Genomic DNA, 25,900 nt, shown 5'->3' with positions numbered 1-25,900 from the left:
TTTCCTGCCCGGCTGGGCAGGAACAAGTTATCGTATAGTAGTCCATTGTGTGCTATGCTGTATTGTGAATAAATTTAAATAAGCTAGGAACCCTTGTTTCTATAACGCAGTTATACCCATGGTTCTTGGCTACCCGCTGGGTTTCCCTTGTCTTTTTTAAAAATGGATTTGGGTTTGGGCACCAAAAGTGTTGGGTCGGTGCCGGAGTGGGGTCGGCTCGAGCCCGAGCCGGAAGGCTTCTCTCTGTGTTTCGGAGCCGGGCCCGAGGGCGAGTCATCGGAAACTTTTTGTCAGTGCCGACCTGGGCCGAGGGCAGGGGAGGGACCGGAGCCTTTGTTTTATGTTGTTGAGGGGGCAAAGGGGTATCTTTACTCATGGTACTTTGACCCGGAGTAACCTGCTCCTCTTCTTCCATGTCGGAGTCGACTTTGGACAGAGAGATATGTTCTTCCTCCTCTGCTTCTTGAGCTTGATGCTGTGTGTCGGAATCTTCGCTGAAGATGTCCAGTGCAGAGCCACTTTGGTGTGACTTTGAGCCCAACGGTCAGGAAGTGTTGTGATGTATTCCTATAGGTTCTGTATAGATCCCCCTATTCCTGACCCTATTCTGGTTAACAAGTTAACTAGCAGCCATCCCATGAGGCAGAAAACCCCCATGATGCAGAAACCGTTATCTGATTAAGCCACACTACGGCACAGGAACGTGTTATCTGATTAGGTCATAACGCTTGCCATCTAATTAGACAAGCGATATTCCTCCAGCCCCTGATAAGGCATACGGAGTTCTCAAAACAAATCAAACCTATGACAGACCTGGGAAAAACCCTGCGGCCATTGTTTTGATTTCACCGAGAACTTCAGCAAAAGAATGTGCTAATGACCAGGTCGTATGACATCCTTATTGACGTATCTATGTCCATCCTTACGTCAATCTCGGCACCTTAAAGGTATAAATATTACCGATATTGCCCTATGCAAACACACGCGGTGGTGACGAGATCGGAGCAGCCAGACTTGCCGAAGCCCAGAGCAGAGCAGACCCCGCTGGTGCAGCCCCGCCTTCCTGACGCGCTGAGAATGAGACGCTGTTTTCTCCTGCCGAGAAATCCAGCTCCGGCGCTTCCGGGTAGCCCTCGCAGGCAGCCTGGAATATCGAGACCAGAGACGAGAGATACCATCCCTCATTCATCCTAGATTCCAGGTACAGAACTGAATAACCCCTTGCAGAGAATTCTTTAGTCAGTCACATGGCAAAACAAACTTAACTTAAACTGCTACTTTCTATTCCCGCCCACGTATTAGGCTTAGGTCAGGTACATCTGGGGTAGGCGTAGTTAGAAACACCAGTTGAGTACGATTAGTCAAATGTATATGTGTATGTATCTATTTTATCCATTTTAAACCATCATATGGCTTAGAAACCATATCAATGTTTTCACAGTATTATTTTATACTTCTGCTTTTAATGTATGCACTTTACTTAACCATAAGTATTGCAATAATATCGATCCATTTCCCTTGTATGAGAAAAGAGACTGATCAATAAATAACATCTTTTATTGAACACGCCCGTCTCTTCCTTTTCTCTACAATCTGGTGAGACTAAGAATGCACGTACTGACTGAGTAAAATAAGTCGTCTTTTGTTTTCACACGACTCTAGAGATACACTCTTGATTAGGGGAGAGCAAAGTTGTCATGTTCTATGGTTGTCAGAAACTAAATCCCTTCTTGTCTATCCAGGGAGGTTCAACTCCTCCTTGCCTATTCGAGAAAGTTTCTAGTGAACTCTGAGCTAGCTGGCAAACCCAAAACTTTAAGTCTAATATCGACAGTAGTAGACCTAGTTAACGTCTGGTCTAGGCCTATACTATTGATGGTATTATTCCAATGCGCAGAGCCTATTGGGATAATAGGAACTACACTACATGGCGCCCAACGCGTTAGGATAGGCGATAAAACTAACGTAAGACATTTAGAGTAACTCAGTCGTGCTTTTTCACTCAGACCCCTTTTTCCCATAATACTCCAAAGACGTCTGGAATGGGTGAAAGGTAATATCCGCCAAACCTCGCAGGAGGAAACTCCTATGTATGCTCCTTGGTTTAGTCAACGTTGAAGGATACACTGTTCCGAAATATTGTGCATCTAATCTTTGTTTCCATAAGAAACCTGATCTGCAAACAAACGGAAAAACCTTCCTGTCGGTAAAATGGTAGACAGTGATGAAGAAAGAGAGACAGCTAGATTAGCAGCTGAACTAGTAGTAGCTGATAATACTATGCAAGACGCTGACCCGGAGATAATACTCATCGCGGTCACTTTAAAACTTATAGAAAATGGACTGACACCTAGAGGTGGCACGGTCATATTCGTAATTGAGGCACACGAATATCGGCAGACAGAGGTATTCTATTCATGGATACATTTTCCAGCAGCAAATGCTGTAACAAAGGTCTTCCACTATTACAAAACAGAGGAACCTCCTAATGAGTACACTCCTTTCGAGGAGGTGGAAGTACCACTTAAATTTCAAGAGCATCTGCTCTTATTTAATGGCGCCCTAAAACATAATAATCACATCACCAGGCTCGGTCCATTAGGTAGACCAGGAGCAACGTGGCCGATTCTAGCCGGATACACACCACATCCAGACATCGATGGGATGTCTGCAGCAGAGCTTTTAACACAGCTAAAACAATTAATAAAATTACATAGACAATTAGTCCAATATGTGATGCGGACTTCAACAATTCAACCAGCAATTAAAATTCCACAGCTGACCCCTCATCAGGGGAACACAAATAAAATTACACCACAGAACATACAATCCTGCCTAGGTAAGGTACCAGCTAAACGGGAACAAATACCATTCTGGTTAGCACAAAAAATCACCCAAATAGAGGTGGTGTTTCCAGACACCACCCCGTTAGAAAAACACAGGATTCTGACTATCTGTCTTCCAATGGGAATCGCACCACACGTGGAGGACTGTGACACTTGGGGTACAGTCTTTGCTTCCATCTACACAAAAACGCACGGTGTTCCATCCATTTCGGTAATACCAGATGTGCTAAAACAAATTCAAGACGAATACGGTCCAGAACCCGCTTTAACTCTTGGTATGAAATTACTAAAAGACTTCAAGCAGGTCTCGGCTATATTATTAGCCAACATAAAGGGAGAAGCAGCAAACGTGGCGATCCGCCAGAGGTTAAAGGAGACAGATATAGCAGACCAACCAGCTGAAATTGCCAGAATTATAGAAAAATCCTATGAGGAACTAGGTAGAGATAGTTTAGGTGGAATACCAGTAAAACCACAACTGATTGAAAGTCCTGGAAAAATATTTTTTAATAATAATTCAACATCACAAAAAAAGAGCTGGGATGGAAACAAACAATCCAATCCTAAAGAAAAGAAATTCCAGTCCAGAGGAAGGTCTCCTCGGCGGAGAGAAAAATCTCCGAACCAGAGACACAGGTCACCCCAAAGTGACCCCTCTGGGAAAAGATATAACCTTAGAAATAGGGATAATATAAAGAAGCCTGATAGATATCAAGACATTGATACACGTCCCTCTCAATCTTTTCAGACTTCCTCGCAGAAATCGGAAAGAAGAGGACGATCAGAACAAAGAGAAGAGCACGCCAAGTCCAAAGACAAGGAATCTGCTCATCTAAAAAAGAAACTACAATTTCCAAAAAAGAAGGTATCCAGTATCAAGGTAGTAAACAATGCCGAGAATACTGAGGACACAACTGAAAAACGGAGAATGGGCTCAGACAATGCTAGACAGCGCAGCAGAAGTGAGCATAGCTCGCAAAGTCCTTATGAATCATCTGGAGACAGTGGACACGAATGAATATCTTCAAGTGGAAACTGCAGACACCAGAGTTAGCAAACCTCACAAAATATATGAAATAACTTTACGTATAGAAGGGGATAAGACTAGAAAAATAAGGGGACTATTTTGGGATAATCTCTCCAAGGGCTAGGACATCCTTCTAGCTGAAAAAGACTGGCCACCAGAGTTTGTCAGGGAGTGCCCTCATGGCGAAGAAATAATTATGCCTGCCTTCTCAAATCATATCCCAATTCATAAAAAATACACACTTGCCAGAAAGTGGGCAGTAGCTCAAGCTCCTGCTTTATATAAAAATCATGTAGGATGGGATGAGGACTCTCCTCCTCAAGAAATCCAGTTAAAATCACAACCTACTGCACAAAGGCAGTATCCAATCAAGCAAGAAGCTAAAAAACAGGTAAAAGAAATCCTAGATCAATTAGAATACCAGGGGGTGATTGAAACTTGCACCTCACAAATGAACAACCCTTTGTTTCCGGTCTCCAAACCAGACAATTCATATCGTCTAGTTTTGGATTACCGACACCTTAACTCATGTTGCAAAACTTTTGCAGTGCAAAACTCGCATAGTGCTGCACTAATGAATAACATAGTGCGCAAAAAATACAAAACAACATTAGACATCTCTAATGGATTCTTTTGTCAAAACATAGCACCAGAGAGCAGATATTTGTCTGCGTTCTCAATAAATGGCACTCAAAAACAATTCTGTCGGTTAGCCCAGGGGTACAAGAATAGCCCAGGGGTATTCTCAGCGAGAGTAACTGAGTTACTACAAACATATGATGACGAAGCATTATCTTATGTCGACGACATATACCTAACAGATGATGACTTGGATACTCACTTGAAGAGAGTGAACACCATAATACTTGGGTTCGCAGCAGAGGGTTACAAATTCAACTTTAAAAAATCTAGAATTGCCCATCTAACAGTCCTGTTCTTAGGATACGAATTATCAAGTGAAAGCAAAAGCCTGGCTGACAATTTCCTAGAGAAATGTGCTGTACTCCAAGCACCTAGAACACTAAAAAACCTAGTCAATTCTAGGCTTCCTAAATTTCGGAAGAACATACATTGCAAATTACGCAGAAAGGGTCAAACCCCTTTATGATCTAATAAAACCAGATTTTAAAAGAACCAATTGGACTCAAATACACACAGAAATTTTGAGATCCTTACAAACAGACATGTTAATTAAAACAAAATTAGAAACACGTGATAACACACGCAATCTTGTGATTCGAGTCATCCCAGGAAGATGCGGATTCACATACCTGACCTCTAATGAGGGAGAAAAGGTACCAATTGCATTCAAATCACACTTGTACACTAAGGCTGAAATGAAATTTAGCCCAACGGAAAAAATTCTTACTGCAACACAGACAGCTATAGCAAAAGAACGAGCCCTGGCACAAGGTAAACGAATAATAATCGTGACACCGATACCTGCCCTAGAGGCTGTAACAAAAGCAAGCATTCCAAATGCTAAAGCGCTCCATCCGAGATGGATACAATGGGCTAATTCTCTTGCTGCAACAGACGTGGCATACGAATTTGATCCTAACTTAAAAACACAAGAATTTCCCCAATATGAATTTGAATGTCCTCCGCCGACCGAAATTCTGCCTCTAGAACATTACGGCTGTATAATATATACAGACGGATCAGCACAACCCGCAGTAGGGGGTAAACAAGCTTACAGTGCTGCGTGCGCGATTGTTAAAGGTCGCTGGCACGAAGGAAAATTAAAACCAGCTATCACTAAGACACAATCTCTAGGAGATTGTACAGCTCAGCGAGCTGAACTACTGGCGTTCAAGATGGCGCTTGAAAATACCGATCGAGAATTCCCCACACTCATAGTGTGCGATTCGTATTACTGCGTTCAGTCTTACAATGAATACTTGCAGATCTGGCTTCAGAATGGCTTTAAGGATGCAAAAGGAGGCACAATCAAGCATAAGATGCTCTGGGAACAAGTAGTTCTATTACAAAAAGAACTACCAAAGACTCACGTGATACATACACTGAGTCATCAACGTGATGGCGTTCACGTTGCAGGGAATTCATTGGCTGATGAGGCCGCGAAGGCAGCTGTGCAAAAGGCTTCCGTAGCGGCCATCACACGGTCAAAAACAAAAATAGACAGCGAAATATTACAGGCTGTCAGCGCTACAGGAAAGGATTCGATAGAAACACTCCCGAAAGGCTTTCCAGTAAAATACTCATACATAACTGATGCAAACAATGTTCCTTTTGCTCGAATCCCTGGAGTGGGGGATAGGGCAATTCCAAACATGGAACATAGGTTAGGACTGATAATAGCGGCACACGAAGGGCTTGCTTCTATACATGCTGGCGTCTCAGCCACAGTATCATTATTAAAACAGAGATACTGGTGGCCACAAATGAGAAGACAAACAAGGAACTATGTTTTAGAATGTGAAATATGTCAAAGAATGAAAGTATCAACGGTGAGACGTCCAGCGCAGACGCCCCTTCTAATCTCGGATAAACCATTAGCCTGTGTTTACCTAGACCACTGTGGTCCCTTACAAAAGGATGGTAACTATAAATATATCTTGGTTGCAGTGGATTCATGCACGAGATTCATATGGATGTGGCCCCAGCGAACGGCTGACGCCAGAACTGTTATAAAAGATTTGCGAGTCTTTATCGGCACATACGCAATTGGCATGCTGCATTCGGACCATGGTCCTGCTTTTAGCTCTAGAGCTTATAAGGAGGCCATGGTCAGCATGGGCGTTACATTGCGGTACTCTTGTCCATTTCACCCTGAGGGGAACGGAATTGTTGAAAGAAAAAACCGTGACATAAAGCAATCTATAACGGCAAAGGTATTAGGTTCGGGAGCTGGGTGGGTCAAACATCTAATAAGTGTCCAACGTAGTCTAAATAACCTGCCAAGAAATTCTCTGAAGGGATTCAGTCCGTACGAATTATTGTTTGGAACTAGGATGTTAGTCTTAGACCTCGACAGTCAGACTTCAGTGGTGAAGGAAAAAAGCTTTGATATCAAAGATCGTTTGGCTATTTTACAGGACTTAAACGAAACAAGAAAAGACCTGAGCAACATAAAGTTGAAACAGCAGCCAACAACCACTGAAGAACCACCACCTGTCCCAGCAAGACCTGTCTGGATTCCAAAAGTCGGGGATCTAGTCAGAGAAAAGATCGCGGTAAAGAAGGAATTTGGGCCTTCTTACAGAAAAGCAGTTCCTGTCTTGTCTATCAACGGGACAAGATCAGTTGTACTACCGCCGCTTGCTGGTAAAAAGGAGAACCGAGTTGTATCCATCGACCTGGTAAAACCACAATCATGTGGCCGATAACAAATAGTAGGCCAAGTGGACTCCCGAAAAGTAGTAGAACACCAAGATTTGCTACAAACACAGAGGTTCAATCTAAGAGGCTAATCACATTTGAAACGCCTACAGAACTACAACAAGGACTATGCAACAATGCAATGGAACTTAGACCTCTGAAAACCCAAATAAAAACATTTAGCAGAGACACACCAATCTATAATGAAGTAACAAACGACTCTGCAAGAAACAGTAATCCTGAAGCAATTGGAACAATTGACAGAACTGCATCCGGCTACTTCATAAACTTCGATGATTCCTCTGAAGGCTTCACTGAATCAAAAACACAGCCATCAACAAAAACCTTTAAAGATAAAGTTAAAGTACTTTTGAAACAACTGAAAGAAACATATCTGATTTCTCCATGGATTGAATTTTGGGTGGGTTTTGGTGCATTTATCCTCATACTTTGGCTCATCATGGTACTAACTTTGGGACGCTTCATTGAGGGAAAATATGCTAAAATGGACACAGCAAGTCAGAAAATCAACTTGATCCTCAAACCACACACATCTTCACACGTCGAGAAAAGAGAACTTTCTTCAGTCAACTTCACAGCCAATCCTATACCGGGTGGGGTAGCATGGGACAACACTGACTACGAAATTTATGGTCCGGTTGAAATCCTGAAATATCCACACCAAATTAAGATCTCGTTGAGTGACTTTGTAATACCAAGCTCATTTGCTGATGATTGGGACTTTGAAAATATAAATGATATGATGTCTGACTTAGTGATGTCTGCTAAATTTACCAAACATGATTATTTGCAGGGTTCGACAAATTATGATAGTATGTACTGTTATAACCACTATGGTAACCATTTTCTACATAGATCTGCACAACCTAGAAATGTTTTAAATTATAGTCAATGGGAACATTGTGCAACCCCTCCAAAAGGAAGCTCAAGAACCGTTTATGACAAATATTCATACTTTTCAGGTTTTAACACAAGTAATGCTGAAACATTTTATTTCAAATTGTCAAATAAGACAGGGACAAAGACCATGATAACAAACACGAAATTGATATATTCAGACTCATTCTTTGAACAAATGAATACTTTTGGTTTTGATTATTGGGACAAAAATGTTGAAGTAAAGAGTGTTTGGGGTACAAAAGAATGGCACGTACAGGGTATAGAATCTTTGTTTAGAGCCTGCATGATCCCAGAACAAATTATATTTTTAAATGACACTGTTCAACAAACTACCTGTCTTGGCCTAGCCAAAATCAAAGACTTAAATAAACCGTCTATTCCAAAACCAACAATGAACAGCAATAGCTCTACAGATGAAGAGATAGACGTAAATTATGTATTAAACCAAAACAGAACACATCCTGATTGGAAAAAGTGGTTGATCTGGCCCACAGATACTAATAACTGTCAAGACAGATTCCTGAACAAAACACAGGGGTTCAAAATGACCAGGCCAGACCCTAGATATTCCCAAAGACAACACCCAGGAATAATAACCACCTACAGTGTGGGCAAATTATGCCTTCATTGGCTACAAACTTCCACACTGGCAGAAATTAAGCAACTAAGCAAAATACAAATAATAGTGGAGGGTCAAAACAGCGAATTTCAAAGAAAACGACTATGTGAGAGATCCAGTGGCTATAGTCCACTAGTCAGGGTACATCATTCGTGGTTGCTGAAAAATACCCATCAGTAGCTCTTCCTTGGCGCCCTTTTCATCATGTGGGTTCCTTCTAACCATGAAGGATGGTTTTTTAATATGGTCAATATTGACAGCATAAGGACCAGTGATGGTATGACTGGGTCACAGGGGGCTACTGAAAAGCAGTGCGAGGGGGTGTGGTAAAGTGCAAAAAGTGCAGGGTAGTGATGTATAAAATTAGATAACTTTGAGGAAAATATGTTTATTGCAGACCTCAGAGTTTCTAAAAGTTAAAAAGAGCGAGATTGGTAGTTTCACTTAATAGCTACCAACAGGTTGGTCGACATGTTTCAGCAGAATTTCGGATCACAGAGGTATCCACTGCATTCCTCAGGACCTGTGTCGCTACTGCTAGTGTTGTGTTAAAAGAATAAGGAAAAATTTCACCTGGGTGCTAGTGAAGAGTCATTCTCCCAGCTGAGAAGTCCAGTGGAGAACAAACATAGTCGAGAACAAAGAAAAAACATACAATTAGTATATCTACGGTATCCAAAACACTTTCATGGTGTACCATATCTATAAAGAGAACATATAATGCAATCCTCTTAGTAGTACTTTTATTCCTACATATGACCACAATACCTTGATATGATATGTAGTAGGACTCTCACTTACCATGTTGTGCAGGAGAGTACTGCCTCACCTCACCTGGCTCACAGCGCAGGTAATTGAAGCACCGCTCTAATGTAAAAAGAAAGACATACAAAGACACGTCAGCAACAGCTGACTTCACACTTAGTCACGACTTTTACTGGTGTTTTTTGTTATTTGGCTGGTCAAAATAGGCCACAATGCCCTAGGCTTGGGCATTGGCAACATTTAGTAGTATGGCACTGGCACAATCTTCGTTTGCAGGGAAAGGTGCATCATATCAGTTGTTATTGAGAGAATAACAATTATATCTAAATCACAACAGGGAGCGTAAACGGCATCTGTGTTGACCCAGAACACCGCCTTGTAATTACACATGAACATATCATGTCTCCCTTCATAGTTTCAATGAACCACAGCGAAAATCTCACAGGAGATCACAGAGAAAATTACAGAGAGAAACCCGCTGTTAGAGGTATGTCTCAATCCGTGTGTAATCGCGTTTGGACTAACACTGGGGGATTGATTGATCGCGCGTTAGTTTAAACGCAAATATACATTACAAAGCGGTAAAATAAAATATATATTTTTTTTGTCATTCTACCACGGCGGATAATGAAACTGTCATAACCGAGTGTGCTGAAAAGCAGGGGCATTGATTAATCGCGTGTCAGTCTAAACGTGATTAGGCATTGAGACACGCTGCCAAACGCTGAGATTTCCTCTGTGGCTCATCCAGACTACTTACTGTTTAATCGAGTGTTAGTCCAAACGCGATTACACACGGATTGAGACATACCTCTAACAGCGGGTTTCTCTCTGTAATTTTCTCTGTGATTTCCTGTGAGATTTTCGCTGTGGTTCATTGAAACTATGAAGGGAGACATGATATGTTCATGTGTAATTAAAAGGCGGTGTTCTGGGTCAACACAGATGCCGTTTACGCTCCCTGTTGTGATTTAGATATAATTGTTATTCTCTCAATAACAACTGATATGATGCACCTTTCCCTGCAAACGAAGATTGTGCCAGTGCCATACTACTAAATGTTGCCAATGCCCAAGCCTAGGGCATTGTGGCCTATTTTGACCAGCCAAATAACAAAAAACACCAGTAAAAGTCGTGACTAAGTGTGAAGTCAGCTGTTGCTGACGTGTCTTTGTATGTCTTTCTTTTTACATTAGAGCGGTGCTTCAATTACCTGCGCTGTGAGCCAGGTGAGGTGAGGCAGTACTCTCCTGCACAACATGGTAAGTGAGAGTCCTACTACATATCATATCAAGGTATTGTGGTCATATGTAGGAATAAAAGTACTACTAAGAGGATTGCATTATATGTTCTCTTTATAGATATGGTACACCATGAAAGTGTTTTGGATACCGTAGATATACTAATTGTATGTTTTTTCTTTGTTCTCGACTATGTTTGTTCTCCACTGGACTTCTCAGCTGGGAGAATGACTCTTCACTAGCACCCAGGTGAAATTTTTCCTTATTCTTTTAACACAACACTAGCAGTAGCGACACAGGTCCTGAGGAATGCAGTGGATACCTCTGTGATCCGAAATTCTGCTGAAACATGTCGACCAACCTGTTGGTAGCTATTAAGTGAAACTACCAATCTCGCTCTTTTTAACTTTTAGAAACTCTGAGGTCTGCAATAAACATATTTTCCTCAAAGTTATCTAATTTTATACATCACTACCCTGCACTTTTTGCACTTTACCACACCCCCTCGCACTGCTTTTCAGTAGCCCCCTGTGACCCAGTCATACCATCACTGGTCCTTATGCTGTCAATATTGACCATATTAAAAAACCATCCTTCATGGTTAGAAGGAACCCACATGATGAAAAGGGCGCCAAGGAAGAGCTACTGATGGGTATTTTTCAGCAACCACGAATGATGTACCCTGACTAGTGGACTATAGCCACTGGATCTCTCACATAGTCGTTTTCTTTGAAATTCGCTGTTTTGACCCTCCACTATTATTTGTATTTTGCTTAGTTACCTCCGGGGAGTATAGTGCTGAGTGGTCATTAAAAATAATCCCCGAGACCCTAAACTACCCTTGTTTAATTAATAAAAGAAATTAAGCAACACCTAACTTTACTTACTGATGGTGCTGACTTGCGTGATTTCATTATGGGACCGCGCAAACAGCGTCAGAAACGTTTCATAGCAGCCTCTGTATATGCAGCATACAACGAGGCCTGGAAGGTGACTCAAATTGAGACAGCAGAAAGAATACGGGAAATTGACCGTATTAATTTGGAAAAATCACTTTCTGTAGTGGACAATGGGTTAATGACTCTGTCCTCCAGAATTTTTTCTCTGGACAGCATTGTGTCTTCAGCAATCGACATATCGCAAGACTTACTGTTGTTACAACACGGTCAGTCTCAATTGCGTTCTATTGTGCAGCTTGGCTGGAAGTTACAAAATCTGCGTTCAGGCTATGTGCCTTGGCGTTTAATCAACACAACGTCACTATTCAATATCTTTAACCTTACTGATAAACAAATCAGTATGGCACAAAAGGGTGCTGATTATACAATCCTGAGCATTGAGAAACTCGAGAGATTACCAGTGACAATGTCAGAACGACCTGTCAGTGAATGGATAATACATGGGATAATTAATATTCCAATATCTACCTTCAGGTTTCAATACTGCCAAAAATATATACAGGCTGGCCTGTACGAAAAATTGGGAAAAGGGTACATTAAAACAACATGGAACTTGCCCTATTCACATGCATGTGTCAGTAATAAAGGACAGAAAGTGTTTCTTAGTGGCAATAATTGTGCGATGTCACTAAGCGGTACACTTCTGTGTAATGGAATTAGTTTGCATGGAGCCTGTGAAGGGAACTCAAATAACCTTTCATGTCACCAACTAGGCGCACCTGCAACAGAGATAGAACCATTCTTTCAAAGACTCTATAATGGGAGTTACGTTCTAATTGTGGACCGCAGATGTTGTAGTCTTATGCCCGGGACTCCTTATCTCGTAACTACGACTGCGAAGGTCAAGTGCTGTGGACGCTTATTGTTCCCCAGCTCCCTTCCAGACAGGGAGGCAAGGGCATGGCCCAACTTGAAAATTACTTCTATTCGAATAGATACTTTAAGCAGAATGAAAACAGTGCTTCTTCAGACGCCGACCAGGCTCACGTCATCAAAAGAAACGTATGATCTCCTAGTCGCAAGGACGACTGCAGAGATTCACTCATTGTTATCAACTAATTCCCCCATACATTTCGCAGAAATCCTGAATGAAATCTTAAATATTTCTGATACCAGTGGAGTCTCAAAAGTATTTAAGACAGTATTTTCGATGGCATTAACACCATTCAAAGCCATACTGGGTATTTTTCCAGATTTCGTCCATTCGATTTTTGGCGGACTTCCCCTCATTTTGGGACTAATTGCAGGAATCCTATTCCTAGTCCTTATATTTCGTTATGGCAAACCATGTCACAGACAAAACACCTGCGACAAGGGAAGAAACAATCCTAGCCATTGGATACCGGGACCGGATATCAAAAATCATGGGACTATCCCGGCTTAGAGACCTGAACATGACTTGGTTTCTTTCATTTCGACCAATGTGGCAACGATGTGTTTTACCTGTATTAAGGTGCTTGCTATGCGGAGAAGAATGCGTGTTAGACACCTGTCTGACGCTACAATCGGATGCGCCAATGGATGCAGAAACATTGTTGAGTCCAATAAAGGCTCATGCTTTGTGCTGCCCTCAACGGCTACCAATCCTGATGACTGCATTCGTGGAAGCTTCACCACTACGATTAAGGGGTAGTGAAGTTCAAGATGAAAGCAGCATTGATCAGGTACGACCTTCTGTCAGCAATTCTAATGAAAACGTCAATGGAGACAATCATGCGCACGAATGCATGGTTACACCTTTTTCCGAGTTAGTGGAACTCTCCCAGGAAGCTGTTGACAGCTTTTTCGACAGTCTAAATGATATGATGTACTCACCAGAGCAGAAATAGAGACTTTTGAGCAAGCTCGCACACGGCGTTCCCTGAATTTGGCCTTCAACTAGAATAGCAAAATACCATGAACAATTTTCCCTCCAGTTCACGGACAGCAATTTTTTTCAGCAGCCCCAAAATATTTTTACGAATTTTTCGGGACACTTATTTTCTGCTTAAAGTAAGAACTATTCTTAGAGAACTAAAATTTCTATTTTTAGATACTTTATAGACATTATGGTATGTTCATAATTATTTTATTCTGTGATGGAATGGTCTCGAAACTTTTTTCTGTATTAAGAGCCATTTCATGTGTAAATTCTCATATACAAATTAGTGATAATGTATAGATATGCGTGATTACTTTAGCATTATTCTACAGCTTGAGTGCATATATTACATGTGACTGTTTTTTCCGTATATTTGATAATTCCAAAATGCATTTATGTATTTTGGGGTGGTAAGGTATACACGCTACTCTACAGTATGTTTTACTATGCATAGATTCGTAAATATGTCCATAGTTAGCGTGGAGTGGGTGTGATGTATTCCTATAGGTTCTGTATCGATCCCCCTATTCCTGACCCTATTCTGGTTAACAAGTTAACTAGCAGCCATCCCATGAGGCAGAAAACCCCCATGATGCAGAAACCGTTATCTGATTAAGCCACACTACGGCACAGGAACGTGTTATCTGATTAGGTCTTAACGCTTGCCATCTAATTAGACAAGCGATATTCCTCCAGCCCCTGATAAGGCATACGGAGTTCTCAAAACAAATCAAACCTATGACAGACCTGGGAAAAACCCTGCGGCCATTGTTTTGATTTCACCGAGAACTTCAGCAAAAGAATGTGCTAACGACCAGGTCGTATGACATCCTTATTGACGTATCTATTTCCATCCTTACGTCAATCTCGGCACCTTAAAGGTATACATATTACCGATATTGCCCTATGCAAACACACGCGGTGGTGACGAGATCGGAGCAGCCAGACTTGCCGAAGCCCAGAGCAGAGCAGACCCCGCTGGCGCAGCCCCGCCTTCCTGACGCGCTGAGAACGAGACGCTGTTTTCCCCTGCCGAGAAATCCAGCTCCGGCGCTTCCGGGTAGCCCTCGCAGGCAGCCTGGAATATCGAGACCAGAGACGAGAGATACCATCCCTCATTCATCCTAGATTCCAGGTACAGAACTGAATAACCCCTTGCAGAGAATTCTTTAGTCAGTCACTTGGCAAAACAAACTTAACTTAAACTGCTACTTTCTATTCCCGCCCACGTATTAGGCTTAGGTCAGGTACATCTGGGGTAGGCGTAGTTAGAAACACCAGTTGAGTACGATTAGTCAAATGTATATGTGTATCTATTTTATCCATTTTAAACCATCATATGGCTTAGAAACCATATCAATGTTTTTACAGTATTATTTTATACTTCTGCTTTTAATGTATGCACTTTACTTAACCATAAGTATTGCAATAATATCGATCCATTTCTCTTGTATGAGAAAAGAGACTGATCAATAAATAACATCTTTTATTGAACACGCCCGTCTCTTCCTTTTTTCTACAATCTGGTGAGACTAAGAATGCACGTACTGACTGAGTAAAATAAGTCGTCTTTTGTTTTCACACGACTCTAGAGATACACTCTTGATTAGGGGAGAGCAAAGTTGTCATGTTCTATGGTTGTCAGAAACTAAATCCCTTCTTGTCTATCCAGGGAGGTTCAACTCCTCCTTGCCTATTCGAGAAAGTTTCTAGTGAACTCTGAGCTAGCTGGCAAACCCAAAACTTTAAGTCTAATATCGACAGTAGTAGACCTAGTTAACGTCTGGTCTAGGCCTATACTATTGAAGGTATTATTCCAATGCGCAGAGCCTATTGGGATAATAGGAACTACACTACAGTGTCTTCTTCGATCGAAACGATTTACATGTGTTGCAGTCTTTCTCGTCGTGTTCCAGGGACAAGCAGAGGTTGCACACTTCGTGCAAGTCGGTGCATGAAAATGTAGCACGACAGCCGGGACATAACATGAAGGGAGTCTTTTCCATCGACTGCTAGTACGGTAGGAGCGGGTAGGCCGGACGTCATGCCATGAGTTTTCCGATTAAAGGTTTTTCAAGGTGAGACAATACGTGATGAATAGGGAACAGTGATCGATAATAGGTCGAGGGTAGTGGATTGTGCGTCAAAGGGGTCTAAGAAACTGTGTCGAACCGGAGCGCAGCAATACACATCAAACCCGATGGCGGAAAAAAACAATCTAAGGATGGAGTCGATGCCCATGCACACTATCACCGAGAGGAGAAGTCACCTTCCTCGTGACTGGAAAGACTTCTTCAAACAAAAACAAAGTGCAAACATCCGTACCCAACACTAGATGGCGATCTATGCATAGCATATGATCTACAGCTCATATGCCTCGAACATGGGCTTTCTGTTAATCAGTACTAATGCAGGATATGATCCATCTCCCTAAAAACACTTGTCCAGAATGTTAATCCTTTGCCGGTAGTCTAATTCACAAATATGTATTTCAGTTTTATGTGTTTCTTTAGTTTTAAGGTAATACTTTACTGCACTTAAAATTTGAAATATGGATGTACCTTGCCACTCGGGAGCATGTATAGGACAAAAAAAAATACGAAATGTGCTCAGGTTTGACTACCTGACTCCTAAAGGGGCAGACTTCCCAGCAGGAGGAATGCCTTAAAAATCCCCACTGGCTAACTTTAATTACTAAAATAATGTAAAAATTATTTATGATGGGATTTTTGCAGTAACAGCAGCTAAATGCAATGTATATGGCAGAACTGGCGGCTTGGCTTCATTAACGCATTTCTTTGGGCTAGCCAGTTGCTCCAGATGCCAAATTCTGACCCATGCCCACTTAAAGCAATAAAAATATCACATAGGACACTATTTAAATACTCCTACCGATGGATGATCGATTCAGATAACCACAAGTTCATTATTATAGGGAGACCAGACTACATAACTCGGACAGCTGATCAGGTTTCCCGTGACTTTGATTGGATTACTTCGGGGAAAACAGAACTGGGAGTTACAAAGTGTACAGATCTGTTATGACCACTCAATCACAATGGCAATCCCCATGCAGTTCTCCCCAAGGAGGCAAGACCCATCAAGGGACATATCCATCGTTAATACCTGCACATCACCAGAAAAAAAAGTGGACCTCATTTAGGTACGGAGCACTCTCCCAATAGAGGCTGTGGTATCCAAACCTGCTCAGATAACATACTTGGTCATGTCCTGCATGTCATGGCTGTCTGAGGCAAAGAGGTTCGAAAATCTGCCCAAATGTCTAGCAAGATTTCACTGGCTATGTGCAAACAGGCATGCATGTAACAGCCCAATAGGCAGCCCGTATTTACCAATCATCCTCTGGTGCCAGTGTACCAGAGCCTGGGTGTTGGGAACCACACTGGATTGAGGGGGCCAGAGTACCGGAGTTTGTAAAGGCCTGTTAACTAACAGACTGTTCTGGGGAGGGACCTGCAGCCAGTAACCGGACTGGAGGCCCCTTAAAATTCACTGGGCTCACATGTGCACTAGAAAGGACACTGAAAATCCACTGCAAGGCCTCTTTAAAGTTCTCGATCTGCTGTGAGATTAAAAACTGTCAAGAGCTACTGAAGAATCTGCTCCATGATAAGTAAATTTTATAGAATGCGGATAGCTTGACATCCTTGCACCTTCTCTTTGGAGTCATAGGGGAGGGGTTGGGGGAAGGACGGGGCGGGGGATTTGGAGGAGAGATTGGGCAGGATGGGAGGGGGGTCGAAACCTGATTTGCTTTCTTATGCTTGAGCTTGGACTTCTCAAACTATAAACAATGGGTGATGAAGCAGTTAAGGGGGCGGCCTTGTTACTGGATCAACACCCGCATCTTGGAACAGGATCTGCACAAAGAGTGCAGCTTCTTTTATTCTGAAACACAGAACTTCACTTCCAGGTCTCCAACTTCTTTTGGGTGCATTGGGGCACACTCATACCACACTTTGACAAGGTGGGCCTTAGCTCAAGCCATGACTGAGTTTGTGCTCAACATAAGATTCCTGTGTGTCCTGCATTTGTGGCATTGCTAACGGCTAGGGTGCTCGACCTTGGACCTGGGGATCTGGGTTCGAGTCTCGGTAACAAAGCCAAACAAGCATTTACAATGCAATGGTTTTGCCTTTGTTAAAGTTTGAGCTATTGGCAATGCTCTTGACATTTTTATTTGTTTTTTTTTAACATAAATAATTGGCATTGTCATTTGCAATGCCACTAGCTTTATCTTTCGCAAATGACACCCACAAACACCTACAGAGAGCCCCACCCAACACACACCCACACAGAGCCCCTCCCCCACACTACGAGCCCCCCCACACACTGCGAGCCCCCCCACACACACTGCGAGCTCCCTCCACACACTGCAAGCCTTCTCCACACACTGCGAGCTCCCTCCACACACTGAGAGCCCCCCCACACACTGAGAGCCCCCCCACACACTGAGAGCCCCCCACACACTGAGAGCCCCCCCACACACAGAGCCTCCCCCACACACTGAGAGCCCCTCCCCCACACACTGAGAGCCCCTCCCCCACACACACAGAGAGCCCCCCGCCCACACACAGAGAGCCCCCCCCACACTGCGAGCCCCCCCACACACTGCGAGCCCCCCCACACACACTGCGAGCTCCCTCCACACACAGCAAGCCTTCTCCACACACTGCGAGCCTCCCCCACACACTGAGAGCCCCCCCACACACTGAGAGCCTCCCCCACACACTGAGAGCCCCTCCCCCACACACTGAGAGCCCCTCCCCCACACACTGAAAGCCCCCCCCACACACAGAGAGAGCCCCCCGCCCACACACAGAGAGCCCCCCGCCCACACACAGAGAGCCCCCCCCCCTTGTCTGGCAATGTACATCAGGCCCTCAGAGTTAATTGTGAAGAAAGACAAGAAGGAGAGAGAAATGGAGCGATGGAAAAGAAGGGTAGGAAGAAGAGATGAAAAAGGAGAGAGGGGCAAAGAAAGGGCAATAGGAAAATAGAGAGTGCAAGAAAAGAAGGAGAGAGAGTTGGTGACTGAAAGAAGAGAGTGAGAGAAGGCAAATAGAGAGGAAAGGCACACGAGAGAGTGCAAGAGAGAGAAGCATGATAGATAAGGAGGAGGAGAGAGGACGCATGAGAGAGAGATCAAGAGAGAGGGAAGGCAGGAAGAAAAGTAAGGGCAGAATGGAGTGAGACGGCAGAAAACAGAAAGAGTAAAAGATAGAAAGAAGCCAAGATGAGGAGGGAGATGGAGAGGACACGGGAGTAAGAACAGGAGAGAGAGAAAGCAGGAAGTAAAAGGAAGGTAGGAGGTAAGGCATAAGCAAGAAGGAGGGAGAGAGAGAGAGCAGATGGAAGAGGGAGCAGGAGGGAGAGGGACAACAGAGGGAAAAGAAAGCATGATGGAGATAGAGATAGAGAGAAGAATGATGGATAGGGAGGAAGAGGAACACGGAGAGGGTTGGAAAGAGGAAAAGAGAGAAAAGAGAGAAAGATAAAGAGTTAAAAGAAAAAAAAGAGAGAGTGCAGGAGAGAGAAGCATGATAGAGAGGTAGCAAGAAGGAAGGAGAGAGAGAGAGCAGATGGAATAGGGGGCAGGAGGGAGAAGGAAGAGAGAGCAAAAAGGAGAGGGAGATATAGAGAAGAGAGAAAGATGGGTCTGCCAGAGAATAAATAAAATAAAATGTAGCTGTAAACATTCTATAACGAAATCAGTGATCATATAGTGTTTTCCGACGAAATTATGTTTTTTAAGGCGTGGTATACAACGGTACCTCAAGTAGAAATATGAAATAATATACGCAGCGACTTGAGCCTTGGGGGAAGTAAGTTTAAGGATGTTCTTTTTGGACTATGTCTGACGTGTGTTTGTGCTGAATGTGACCTAAATTACAGTTTAAGAACTACTCGGCCTACATTTTAGTGGTTATCTTTTTTCTCCGAGGTTTTTCTGCTTCTTTTGCAGGTACGTGTTCCACTGGACGCTACTGGATTACTCTGGTCAGAAAACGGGCGTAAAATGAACCCAGAAAGTGTCATAGCCAATTGAATACCACAGAACTGACAACATAAATATTATTTCACATGTTGACTATAAACACCTAAACTCTTACCCCATTTCAGTCCATGATGTGTTCTCTCACCCCACATAGCCTGGATGCACTCACCGCATCCACGCCCGCACGCGGGACACAGTGCACCTGCCGGGTGCCGCAATGGTCTGATTACATGGGATAGCATTGGTGCCCGTGTACATTTACATCAATATTTGCACCAAACCTAATGCACTGTTCTGTCAGTAAAGGTGTTGCTTTTGCACTTTTGCCCGCATGTAAAATGTTCGCATTTTTTGCACGAGTCTGTGCGTGCGAAGGTGGCTGCAAAATTACATTAACCCCATTGAAACTCGACGCAATAAGGCAAAGTTGGTGCAAACCCACGCATTCTGACGCCTGCCTCCTATTCTCCACACGTCCAACACGGAAGCTGTTTGTGACCACACAAGATGGCCACCACCTATTGAGTGGTGACTATTTATGGACAGTGTTTCTTAAGGAAATAACACCGTCCTTTAATCAACACGGCCCAGAATAACAGCTAGCTACCACACACCGATACAAACCTCCTGCCTCTGGAAGTCGCCAGCGCTTTTTTGTGCTGGTGCTTGTAGGTGCTGGCCAACGACACTCATTGCTGGGGACCTAGAGTTAATTCTTTCAGCGATATAGGTTGACCCTGGGAAAAGAAAGGCAAATGGAGAAAGGGGGACCAGTGAATGGCAATATAGTGAGAAAGCAGGCCTCAAGAGTGAGGTAAAGGCACAGGAAGTGGAGGTGAAAGAAAGGGGCGTCAGGTGGAATCGGGTCTGGCAGCCCAGGTTCTAAGAAATCACAGCATTCGCAGTGCCGACGACTGGCTTCGAATGAGAACTCTGCACCCCCACACTTTTGTTTCCCTCAAACATTAAGCTGTGTAGGACATCTGGACGCGGGCGCTCTTTCTGCTACCCATGCCTGCCTGTGGGTTTTAAGTTACCGTCAGCGACGGACCAGCGCTGGGTCGTGTTTGCCCCTGGGTCACTGCCCTTCACCCACGGAGGGCGCGCAGGCGGGCAGAGGCTGCGCATTAGCACACGGAGCTGCTGTGGGTGAGGTGCGTGGGTGGAATGGCCACGAAACATGAGCCTTTGGCACTTCGTACCCAGCACGACTCCTACTTGATAATTGTTTATGTTTAGAGAGCCGGCCTATGAAGCCTAGGGAGCGAATGCAGCACCAACCACGCACACACACAGACCCGCTACCTTCTAAACGGTGCATGTTCGCTTTAAATACGGTCCCCGTTCTAAAGAGTGGGTACAACCCCTGCACAGCACGCGCGAGCGCGCTCACGCACGTGCACACACACGTGGACCCGCATACCTACTAAAGGGAGTACATTCACTTTAAACACGGTCCCCGTTCTAATCAGCGAGTACAAGCACATATCCTACACAGCACGCGCGCGCACACACATACTCTCACAAGCGGACCCGCATACCTTTCTAAAAGGTGTACACCCGCTTTAAACGCGGTCCCCATTCTAAACAGTGAATACAAACCTTTAAATGCGGTCCCCATTCTAAACAATGAATACAAACCTTTAAACGCGGTCCCCATTCTAAACAGTGAATACAAACCTTTAAACGCGGTCCCCATTCTAAACAATGAATACAAACCTTTAAACGTGGTCCCCATTCTAAACAATGAATACAAACCTTTAAACGTGGTCCCCATTCTAAACAGTGAATACAAACCTTTAAACGCGTCCCCATTCTAAACAGTGAATACAAACCCTGCCCAGCACCCAAGCGTCCACGCACACATACACTCACACGCGGACCAGCTTACGTTCTAAACGGTGTAAATTCGCTGTGTCCGCGGTGCCCATTCAAAACTGTGAGAATAAACCCTGTACAGCAGGCAGGCGCACACACGCTCACAAGCGGACCCGCATACCTTTCTAAAAGGTGTACACCCACTTTAAGCGCAGTCTCCATTCTAAACATTGTTTACAACCCCTGAACAGCACACACGCAACAAGCACATACACAACTAACCATTGTGCACACACACTGTAAACGCTGTACATACGCTCACTGAACAGTGTACACGCATGCACCAGCATTCAACCATACTCTAAACAGTTTACACGGGCTCCGAAAAGTGCGCACACACAAGCACACTTTCCAAACGGTGCCCACATACTTTAGACCCCGTCCCAGTTCTAAATATCACGGGGCAAATTTACAAGCCCCTTGCGTCACTTTTGCGTTACTTTTCCCATTATTAAAAGTGACGCAAACGTGGCGCAAGTGGCTTGTAAATCTGCCCCTGAGTACACAGTGTGAGCAGAGTACAACCGCAGACACACATACTGTACGCGTTGTGCAAACACAATCTCAACGGTGTACCTACACACTGAACAGTGGACATACACAAATACACACAGTGCACAACCCCACCCTAAACAGTGCTCGCGCGCGCACACACACGGTGATAATGGTACGAATGCGGCCTGCCCCTTTTATGGAGAGATTAACTGGGCCGAGCTGCGAAGGGTCCCGAGCGCTGTTCAAACAGTTCAAGGGGGAAAAGTGCAACTCAGAGTCCGCGGCCCCCGCGACTGTGGAAGGGAAACAAAGGTGGGGGGGGGGGGGAGGGGGGGGGGGCAGTTGTAATACTGTAACCGCCGGCAGTAAAAGCTCCTCGGCTGAAGGGCCACTCACTCCTTGCCTGAAGTGGGGCAAGGTTTACTTTCCACCTCTCTCGAGACGCTGGGAGCCCCCGGACGGACACCTCACACCACAGGCAGAGCCGGGACATGACCCGTCCATCACTTGCGGGATGAAAGAGAAGTGTGTGCTTGTGAAACCAGACGCACCCCGAACGCACACGTGAAACGGGCACTTACGGCAGAAACGTGCACGAACTGGGATATATTCACATCCAGGCTAATAGTGTGAATGTTAGGACATATTAATAAAACAGCCACGTTTACAATCTGGAACAATGCTGCACTTGGGGTGTGAGCCGATTTCGAGCAAAAAGTAGTCATCCTGAATAATAATAATCACATAAACACATAAATAAATAAGAATAATTAAAAAATATATATTATTATCGTCATAAATAAGTCTCAGCTTCTGTGCGCAATCAATGCCTTACAACAAACGACCAACTTCTTTTATCATCGTGTTTTTGGGCTGATGTCTCACGGGGGAATTTGAAAGTGAAGGCGGGTGCCCTCAATCCCGGACCGAAGCTGCGGCCAATCGCAGCACGGCTCCAGCGATGACGCGGCGGCTCGAGAACCACTCCTAGCGCGGCGGCACTGAGGGGGCTCGACCGCCTCAGCCAATGGGAGGGCAGCTCCTTCGTTCTTGCTCTCCGCAGCCCCGGCGAGGTCCTCATGTTATTCTCGGCCCCGGGCAGCGGCGGCAATCAGGGAGGCAGCGTTTGCACCGTAGTAGGAGGCGGCAGAGCGCTCGGGGTGCCACTAGTGCCTTATCAGATTCGGGGGCGTTCCCGAGAATCGGCTTTCGGCTGACGTAGCGTGACGTCGGCAAAAGCCAAAGAATCTCGGGAATGCCCCCGAATCTGGTCCGGCATTGACGGACAGGCCCCTCGTCTAATGGCTAGGCTCCATTTATGGAGCCAGCCAATGAATGACGAGGGCCGACCCAAACCCACACTACAGTTCTCATTAGGTTTTCGCCTGCGCGAAATAGATGCGCAGAGCGCATCTTTTCGCCAGGCAAAACCTAAAAACTTCCTGTGATTCTGGGCAAATCACTTAATCTCCCCGTGCCTAACATGAATGTGTGTCCTCATGTAACGTAACTGGTGCTATTAGGAAGAGGTGTGGCGCCGCGGCCAGGGTGGCTGACTCCGGAATCTGGGGATCACGGTTCGATCCCCGGCACCGGTGGCAGATTAGCCCAGCACCATGTGACTCTGGGCAATAGCTTGCTTAATCTTCCTGACGGCCCCCAGCGCCTAGAGACCCTTACGGGCGTTTGTGCGCTTTACAAATGTGGATTATTATTATTATTATTATGTAAAGCGCTTTGATACCAGATTCGGTTGGGGTCTAGTTTGCACTATATAAAAAAGCCTGTCATTTTCAGGCAGGACACCATTCCCTAACACTTTGAATTTTTCTTTTTAGCAATAATAATCAGACCTTTAAAATTGGGAGCACAGCTCTGGATCTGCATCATATGGTGCAGAATGAAACTGATGTCAGCACGCAAAGGTGGGACTGGTTCACAATGTCACTTACAGGCAGCGTGGAGCAAACGCTGAACCACAACGCCACCTACAAGGGTGCAGGAGCACTGCCAAAAAAATCTCTAGATCGTGCATGGCACCTTGTGGAGATTTTAAACTGAGAAAGCTGCCATTTGTGATTATAAGTGTACAACAGACACTGACATATTGGCATTTCCAGTTACTCACATTGGCAAAAAGGCCAACATCTGGTTTCTCCCAAATAGAGAGGGCATCAAGCACTACTGTTAGGTACATACACATGCCCCTACGAGCCATGCTATGTGGTGGGTATGGCAAGTTGATTTTTAAACATGGTAGGGGAATCACTTATTTGGAGTTAGAGCCCAACTCCAGTACCAAAACCTTCATTCTCCTTCATAGGTGTCCTAGATCTTTCAGATAATACATTGTCATGGTTTCATTTGTTTGGGTCTAGATGAAGCAGTGTTATGGGGGCATACCAGATTTTAGAGTTATGTAACTATTCTGAGAACATTATATATGATCGGGTGGGTCAGTCTATAAAGGAACTACCAAACAATGAATAAATATGTATAGCAGTTAGACTCGCTGTCCTCAAAAGAGGAAACTTGCCTAGCAGGCAGATTTAGGATTTGGCATATAGAAACCAGTCTCGTAGTCGAAGGATGGATTTTGCACTTCTTGCATCAAGAACTGCTATCAGGCATTAATGGCTTGAAATAGTTACTGATGTTTCATACTTGATCTGGCAACCCATATCACTCTATGCTATGAAAGTTATCTACAAATCTTTCATTACATTCAGTTGAGTAAGCATTTAACAAGCAGCAGGTTAAATATATGTCAGAGGACAGCCACAGCTGGCATGCACACCAAACATAACAGTGGGATGGACTGGAGGCTAAAGAACACAGCTTCGATCTGGATGTATTAAAAGCACAACTTCAAATAAATAAGCTCCGTCGATGTAGGACCCTTGGTATAAGAAATGTTGCTTACAAAATATGTTAGACATCCAATCTTCAAATAAGTCAGATTTGTAGCATGCTAATGTAGAATATTTCCCACCCTTTTTACATTTGCTAAAATCTGCTCTTCCATCTGATGTCCTCTCACTCAGATATGGATCTGTGGAGGCAGAGTGGATCACTAACTTTGGGTAGCTTTGACTTATTCTGCCTTACCAATGGTTCCATCTTGCACTGGTGGATTGTTGAAAGAAATCCGTTTTTGCTTTGTCTCTACCTGAAGGACGTTTGAACACATTGGTATATGTATCTGCCATACATTTTCAACTGAACTGTGGGCAACAATTTCTTTTTTCCTAATCCCTCTATTTTTGGCATGAGGTCTTAAAAGTTTAATACCAAAGAAAGGTAAATCTTGTTTTTTTCTGCTGGTCATGGCAAGAGAAATGAGGTGCAGTCATCAACAATATAAAAGCATTTAATGTCTATACCAGGGGCCAAAAGCTTACTTGAGTGATTTTATTACCATTACTTGGTAACTGTTCCAATGAGGGTCACAGGGAAGAATTAAGAAGGCCCGAGTGTGCCATGCTGCTTAGAGACAAAGCAGATTTTGGATAAACTAAACAGTCCATGTGTCGAATCCGCCGTTTGGGCCGATGATTAATGTGTACAATTATTGAGTACAGAAGCAAGAAAGGAATTTGCAGGAGAAATATTTCATTGGGTTGTGATTGGAAGCGATAAGGCTGGGAGAAGAGATGCTTGAAAGAGTGACAAACCTCTTGTAATACCTCTTTGTTGCTCCCTGATAGCAGATGGTCTTAATAGTCTCAGTGTGTTGGAGTAAGCTAGGTAGAAGAGGCCCATATACCGCAGTAGAAGTTGGGGTGGCATGGTTTCAAATAACAGTCAGACCCCCCAGGATATTGCGGCATGGATTAGCAAATTTAGCGGCACAAATATGGAAATTTAGCAGCATTTTTGCGGCACTTTATTTTACTCATAATCATTCATTTTCAGCTTTAAAACAAT

General features: G+C 44.0%; 1 protein-coding gene across 3 annotated transcripts in view; it reads right to left on the bottom strand.

Moving 5' to 3' along the window:
• STAG2 (STAG2 cohesin complex component) overlaps nucleotides 1-25,900 on the bottom strand; it is a 1,493,174-nt gene that overhangs the window by 1,281,310 nt on the left and 185,964 nt on the right. The gene's annotated exons all lie outside the window — the stretch shown is intronic.

This window comes from Lissotriton helveticus, chromosome 4_1 (genome assembly GCF_964261635.1).
Source record: "Lissotriton helveticus chromosome 4_1, aLisHel1.1, whole genome shotgun sequence".
NCBI classification, from domain to species: domain Eukaryota; kingdom Metazoa; phylum Chordata; class Amphibia; order Caudata; family Salamandridae; genus Lissotriton; species Lissotriton helveticus.
Note: the sequence above shows the minus strand (reverse complement) of the source record. Positions and strands in the feature narration are given on the sequence as shown.